Below are 7,904 nucleotides of genomic sequence, written 5' to 3'. Positions count from 1 at the left end.
CAGCCATAGCTCTTTAGTTGCTGTAACACTTGAGTGAAAATTTCCCTTAAGCCCGCTTTTTCTTCAAGGGGTGGAATGAAACATTTTGCAATACTGAAGCAGGATTGTAGTTATTTCCCAGATGGAAAGTAAGGTCAAATTTGACAAGGCTATTTAGATTGAAAAAGACAAATAGCAAATAATTAATAATTTGTAGAATAAAAGAAGAAATAAACTTAATAATAAATTTATTTCTTGCCTTCAAATTCTAAAAATTCTTCAAATTCTAAAATCAAATTTGAAATATGGAAAATAGTGGAATTAAAATTGGTTGAATAACTTCAAGGTAAACAATACAAAATGCTTATGCATAAATTATTTTCCAGACTTTTATTTAAAATATGCCCAAGCTTGAGTCTGAGGTCCGGCTCGGCGGGGAGGTTCGGCAGCGGAACTGGCCAGGAAAATGCCAGTGGAGGTGATGGCTGAAAGTTTCTTTAGTTTCAAAAAGTTGCTGGATCAGTGGGATAACCAGAAGCTCGAGGCTCCAGGAGGAATTGCTACACCCGCAGTGTATGATCAGCTTCTAGCTTTACATCTGCTTTATAATGACATGAATAATGCACGATATCTTTGGAAAAGAATACCACCTGCTATAAAATCTGCAAATTCTGAAATTGGGGGAATTTGGTCGGTAGGACAAAGAATCTGGCCGAGAGATGTCCCCGGGATCTATACCACCATCAACGCTCACCCGTGGTCTGAGACGGTCCAGCCAATCATGGAGGCACTTAGAGATGCCACCCGGAGGCGAGCCTTCACCCTGGTCTCTCAAGCTTATACCTCCATCATCGCCGATGATTTTGCAGCCTTTGTTGGACTTCCCGTGGAAGAGGCTGTGAAAGGTAGCCTAGAACAATGATGGCAGGCCGACTCCACCACAAGAATGGTCATGACCAAAAAGCCAGTTTCAGGGACCCTGGATGTTTCCTTTAACAGGTTTATTCTCTTATCGGAGCCTGCCCCCGTTCCACCCATCCCCAATGAACAACAGTTAGCCAGACTCACCGATTATGTGGCTTTCCTCGAAAACTGACTTATCATTCTGAGTTCAAGATCCACCTTCAGAATCCTGAATACTGACAGAAAAATGTAAAATTTTTATTTTCAATTTTATTGGATGAATTAAGCACCTCAGCATTCCTTATTGAGTATGTGATAAAATACATATATAATATGAAGTATATTATATATATTTTGTCCTTAAACATGCTGAATGGTTGTTCATGAAATGTGACTTATTAAAGACATTCATGAGAAGTACTAAGTTGTAATACTTCCTTTCAGAAGAAGGGAAACTAAGTGTGGAATGCATTGTTTGGGAAAGAAGCTATTAAGTGACACATTTTGTATGACTGTCCTGTAGCCTATTGGTTGCTTATATTTATCCCTTGGGTCAAGTTCTGCCCTTTGGAGAAATACTGAACAAGTCTTTCATTTTTTGTGTGACAGGCCTCTGAATATTTGAAGTTGTTTATTGTATCTTCAGGTTAAAACCACCCCCTAGTTCATTTATTCTGCATTTGTTCAATAAATATTTAATTGAATTCTTAAAAAAAATTAAAAATAAAATAAAATACTCCCAAGCTTATATAGTCAAAATTTTGAGATGTTTTATAGATTATAGTAAAAGAAATTTGAAATTTTAGATACTTTCATTCTCTAATTCATATTTAATTCTCCAACAGACATCTTAGATATATGTATAGCGTCACTATTACACAAGAGAAAACAGAGCCCTTGAACAGATTAAGTCATTTACTCAAGGCTACAGATTTACTAACAACATACTTGAGGTAAGAATGTTCTAAGCCTTAATCCATTGCTCTTGCTAGTATATCAGATTGACTCTTAGCCACAATATTTTTCTCCCTCAAAAACATTTTCATTCCAAATTGAAAGCAACCAGTGTGGGATTTTGGCTATGGTGGAGTAAAAAGGCTGGCAAATCTTATCCCCACAAAACAAGTACATAACTTGACCAAATTGTCAAAAATAACCATTTTAGTGCTCTGGATATTGAACAGAGGCAAACGACAAATTGAGTAGTGTTTACACACAAAACACTGTTAGAAGTTTCAGTAGGAAAGGTAGAGGTCTTGCCCTTTCTGTGTGAAGCTGCTTCTAACCCTCTCCACCCAGCTCCATTGGCACTGAGAACTGCAAAAATACTCAGCATAAAATGACGTCATCCAAATCCCTGCACTAAAAAACTTTACCCAGCTCTAACATGACTTCTAGGAGCTTACGGCCATGTCCCTAGAATGACCCAAGCCCTCCTTAAAATGCTTGCCTGAGAAAGCTTGCAATTATAAATCCTTCCTCTGCTTTTTTGAGATGTATTGATACATCTTCTACCATCCAGAGCTGTCTGCTCAAGGACCTGGGAGCTGTCACTTCAAAACACAGACATTCAAAAAAATAATTTTCCTCTCTTATCTCCCAGTCCCCATGGGAGAGTAAGTGCCTAATTCCTGTGGGTGTCTTGCTCCAAATTGCACAACTGCCTCCCATCATAAAGAATGAGGAATTTGTTTCTCTTCTGCTTAGTTACCAAACCCAGATGGACTGGTCTCATGGACCAATACCCACCCCCACACTTAAAACCCTTAGGTGCCTCACCCTAGTGTTTTAAAGTTCTCCTACTTTTGTTTTGGTGGAATTGAGCTTAGTTCTGTAGTGAAGAGTTTTTTCCCCTGCTATAGAAGAATCTGAATAAAATATGTCTTAACAGCCTTTAACCAGTAGCTGGCTTTGTTTCTCTTTATCAGCACACTAGACTTATCAAACGTTTGTTTCTTTTTAATAGCACACTAGAGTTATTCAAGTGGGACTAACTCTGAAAAACAGCAGCTTTGCTGACAGAGGAGGGTGAATTAACTTCAAGTGAAAAACAAAAATCCACACCCAGCAGCACTGTTACTGAAAGTAGCAAACTAGAAGAAAACAAATAGGGGTTCTACTTGAGGTAAGTGGAAGAGAATTCAAAAATTTTAGATATACTGCTAATGAGACAATCATAGAGGACCTAGATAAATCCTTCACCACCTATACCTGGGAAACTAGGAAACAACAGGTATGTACTAGGAAGACCCAAGAGATCAAGGGCAAAGTAAAACCTGAGGCAAATATTAAAATTGCCTGAACTTTAGATGCACTTTCCAACCTACACACTAATCTACAGATAGAGAGTGAAAGTCTTAGGAGAATAAAGTTACTGCTCTGCCGAAACATTGGCTAATCACTAAGCTAGGCACACACAGGAGCAACCCCTAGGAATCCATGGTTAAAAATAAAAATGAGACAAAATTTAAAATACTGATAAGAGATATCAGGGGCTGTACATCACAAGAGGAAAGAATTTGTAAATTAAATAAGGCACTTTTTAAAAGTTTAGAAAAACATTAGAATCTAGAGCTTATAATTAATTATATTTAAAGGTCCACTTGTCAATAAAAAAAATATGAGTGCAAAAATTCAGAAAAGTGTGACCATCCTCAGAATAATAAAAGCAGTCAATAGGAACTGACTCTGAGTGGGACCAGATTTTGGATTTAGTAGACAATAACTTCATATTAGTTATAGTTATAGGGCTTCCCTGGTGGCGCAGTGGTTGAGAGTCCACCTGCCGATGCAGGGGACGCAGGTTCGTGCCCCGATCCGGGAAGATCCCACATGCCGTGGAGTGGCTGGGCCTGTGAGCCATGGCCACTGAGCCTGCACATCCAGAGCCTGTGCTCCACAATGGGAGAGGCCACAAGAGTGAGAGGCCCGCGTACCACAAAAAAAAAAAAAAAAAAAAAGACTCATGGTAACCACAAGGGAAAATTATGTAGTAATTATACAAAAGAACATGATAATGAAATCAAAGCATACTGATACCCAATTACATCGGAACACACAAAAAAGCAGGATAAGAAACAAGGAACAATGGATCTACAAAACAACCATAAAATAATGAACAAAACAAGAATAGAAAGTTTTTACTTAATACTTATTTTAAATGTAAATAATTTAAATTCTCCAATTAAAAGACATAGAATGGCTGAATGGATTAAAAAACATCCAATCATATCTGTCTCTCAGATACTCTCTTTAGGCATAAAGACACATACAGACTGAGAATGAGAGGCTGGAAAAAGACATATTAAGTAAATTGTAATAAAAAAAAAAGCTGGGGTAGATATATACTACACTATAGACAAAAGAGTTTTAAACTAAAAGTAGTAAAAACAGAAAATAAAGTTATTATATAATGATAAAGGGGTCAATACATGAAGAAGATAAAAAATTAAAACTATTGTAAATATTTCTTCACCCAATATTGTAGCATTTGAATATATAAAGCAAAACTAACAGAGTTTAAAGGAGAAATAAACCAGAATACAATAATACTTGGGGACTTTAATATCCCATTCTCAAAAATAGATATATCACACTTATATTTCATAGAATTGAAAGAAAAAAATTGTATGATCATCTCAATAGACATAGAAAAACCTTTGACAAAATTCAGCATCCATTCATGACAAAAATTCTTAAAAATTAGTCATATATATCTGATAAGGGGTTAATATACAAAATATATAAAAAATTCATACAACTCAATGACAACAAACCAAATAACCCAGTTAACAATGGGCAAGGTACCAGAATAAACATTACCCCAAAGAAATATGAGACGGGAGACCTTCAAGATGGCAGGAGAGTAAGATGAGGAGATCACCCTCCACCCCACAAATACATCAGAAATACATCTATGTGTGGAACAGCTCCTACAGAACACCTACTGAACGCTGGCAGAAGACCCAGACTTCTCAAAAGACAAGAAACTCCCCACGTACCTGGGTAGGGCAAAAAAAAAGAAAAAAAAAAAACAGAGACAAATGGATAGGAACAGGACCTGCATCACTGGGAGGGAGCTGTGAAGGAGGAAAGGTTTCCACACACTAGGAAGGCCCTTAACTGGCAGAGACGGGGTTGGGGGGGTGGCAGGGGGGAAGCCTCGGAGCCACGGAGGAGAGCGCAGCAACAGGGGTGCAGAGGGCAAAGTGGAGAGATTCCCGCACAGAGGATCGGTGCCAACCAGCGCTCACCAGCACGAGAGGCTTGTCTGCTCACCCGCAGGTGCAGGTGGGGGCTGGGATCTAAGGTTCAGGCTTCGGAGGTTGGATCCCAGGGAGAGGACTGGGGTTGGCTGTGTGAACACAGCCTGAAGGGGGCTAGTGTGCCACAGCTAGCCAGGAGGGAGTCCAGGAAACGTCTGGAGCTGCCTATGAGGCAAGAGTCATTGTTTTGGGTTACATGAGGAGAGGGGATTCAGAGCACCACCTAAACGAGCTCCAGAGATGGGCACGAGCTGCGACTATCAGCGCAGGCCCCAGAGACGGGCATGAGACACTAAGGCTGCTGCTGCAGCCACCAAGAAGCCTGTTTGCAAGCACAGGTCACTATCCACACCTCCTCTCCCGGGAGCCTGTGCAACCCGCCACTGCCAGGGTCCCGTGATCCAGGGACAACTTCCCCAGGAAAACACACAGTGCACCTCAGGCTATTGCATCATCATGCCAGCCTCTGCCGCCGCAGGCTTGCCCTGCATCCGTAGCCCTCCCTCTCCCTGGCCTGAGGGAGCCAGAGAACCCCAATCAGCTGCGACTTTAACCTCGTCTTGTCTGAGCAAAGAACAGATGCCCTCAGGCGACCTACAGGCAGAGGCAGGGCCAAATCCAAATTTGAACCCCAGGGGCTGTGCGAACAAAGAGAAAGGGAAATTTCTCCCAGCAGCCTCAAGAGCAGCAGATTAAATCCTCACAATCAACGTGATGTACCCAGCATCTATGGAATACCTGAATAGACAGCAAATCACCCCAAAATTGAGGCAGTGGACTTTGGGAGCAATGTTATATATATATTTTTTTCCTTTTTCTCTTTTTGTGAGTGTGTATGTGTATGCTTCTTTGTGTGATTTTGTCTGTATAGCTTTTTTTGTAACATTTGTTCTAGGGGTCTGTCTGTCAGTTTGGTTTTCTTTCTTTTTTTTATTACCTTTTAAGTTTTTTTTTTATATTTAATAATTATTTTTTATTTTAATAAATTTATTTTATTCTATTTTATTTTATTTTTTCTTTCTTTCTTCCTTCCTTCCTTCCTTCCTTTCTTCCGTTCTTTCTTTCTTTCTTTCTTTCTTTCTTTCTTTCTTTCTTCCTTTTCTTTCTTTCTTTCTTTCTTTCTTTCTTTCTTTCTTTCTTTCTTTCTTTCTTTCTTTCTTTCTTTCTTTCTTTTTTTTCTCCCTTTTCTTCTGAGTTGTGTGGCTAACAGAGTCTTCTTGCTCTAGCTGGGTGTCAGGCCTTTGCCTCGAGGTTGAACAGCCAAGTTCAGGATATTGGTCCACTAGATACCTCCAGGCTTCACGTAATATCAAATGGCGAAGCTCTCCCGGAGATCTCCATCTCAATGCTAAGCCCCAGATCCACTCAAAGACCAGCAAGCTACACTGCTGGACACCCTATGCCAAACAAATAGCAAGACAGGGACACAAACCCACCCATTAGCAGAGAGTCTGCCTAAAATTATAATAAGGTCACAGACACCCCAAAACACACCACTGGATGTGGTCTTGCCCACCAGAAAGACAAGATCCAGCCTCACCCACTAGAACACAAGCACTAGTCCCCTCCACCAGGAAACCTACACAACCCATGGAACCAACCTTAGCCACTGGGGGCAGACACCAAAAACAACGAGAACTATGAACCTGCAGCCTGTGAAAAGGAGAACACAAAAACAATAAGATAAGCAAAATGAGAAGACAGAGAAACAAACAGCACATGAAGGAGCAAGGTAAAAACCCACCAGACCAAAAAAATGAAGAGGAAATAAGCAGTCTATCTGAAAAAGAATTCAGAATAGTGATAGCAAAGATGATCCAAAATCTTGGAAATAGAATGGAGAAAATACAAGAAACGTTTAACAAGGACCTAGAAGAACTAAAGAGCAAACAAACAATGATGAATAGCACAATAAAAGAAATTAAAAATTCTCTAGAAGGAATCAAGAGCAGAATAACCAAGGCAGAAGAAAGGATAAGTGACCTGGAAGATAAAATAGTGGAAATAACTACTGTAGAGAAGAATAAAGAAAAAAGAATGAAAAGAAATGAGGACAGTCTCAGGGACCTCTGGGACAACATTAAACACACCAACATTCGAATTATAGGGGTCTCAGAAGAAGAAGAGAAAAAGAAAGGGACTGAGAAAATATTTGAAGAGATTATTGTTGAAAACTTCCCAAATATGGGAAAGAAAATAGTTAATCAATTCCAGGAAGCACAGAGAGTCCCATATAGGATAAATCCAAGGAGAAACATGCCAAGACACATATTAATAAAACTATCAAAAATTAAATACAAAGAAAATATATTAAAAGCAACAAGGGAAAAACAACAAAGAACGTACAAGGGAATTCCCATAAGGTTAACAGCTGATCTTTCAGCAGAAACTCTGAAAGGCAGAAGGGAGTGGCAGGACATATTTAAAGTGATGAAAGGGAAAAACCTACCACCAAGATTACTCTACACAGCAAGGATCTCATTCAGATTCAATAGAGTAATTAAATCCTTTACAGACAAGCAAAAGATAAGAGAAATCAACACCACCAAACCAGCTTTACAACAAATGCTAAAGGAACTTCTCTAGGCAGGAAACACAAAGAAGGAAAAGACCTACAATAACAAACCCCAAACAATTAAGAAATTGGTAATAGGACCATACATATTGATAATTACCTTAAATGTAAATGCTCCAACCAAAAGACACAGACTGGCTGAATGGATACAAAAACAAGATCCATATATATGCTGTCTACAA

The 7,904-nt window shown here is 39.3% G+C and overlaps 1 pseudogene; it reads left to right on the top strand.

The window, feature by feature from the left end:
- Positions 1–445: 445 nt before the first annotated feature.
- LOC132413784 (COP9 signalosome complex subunit 8 pseudogene) lies at positions 446–1,117 on the top strand (annotated as a pseudogene).
- The last annotated feature ends 6,787 nt before the right edge of the window (positions 1,118–7,904 follow it).

Source organism: Delphinus delphis, chromosome 18 (genome assembly GCF_949987515.2).
Source record: "Delphinus delphis chromosome 18, mDelDel1.2, whole genome shotgun sequence".
NCBI lineage: Eukaryota > Metazoa > Chordata > Mammalia > Artiodactyla > Delphinidae > Delphinus > Delphinus delphis.
Note: the sequence above shows the minus strand (reverse complement) of the source record. Positions and strands in the feature narration are given on the sequence as shown.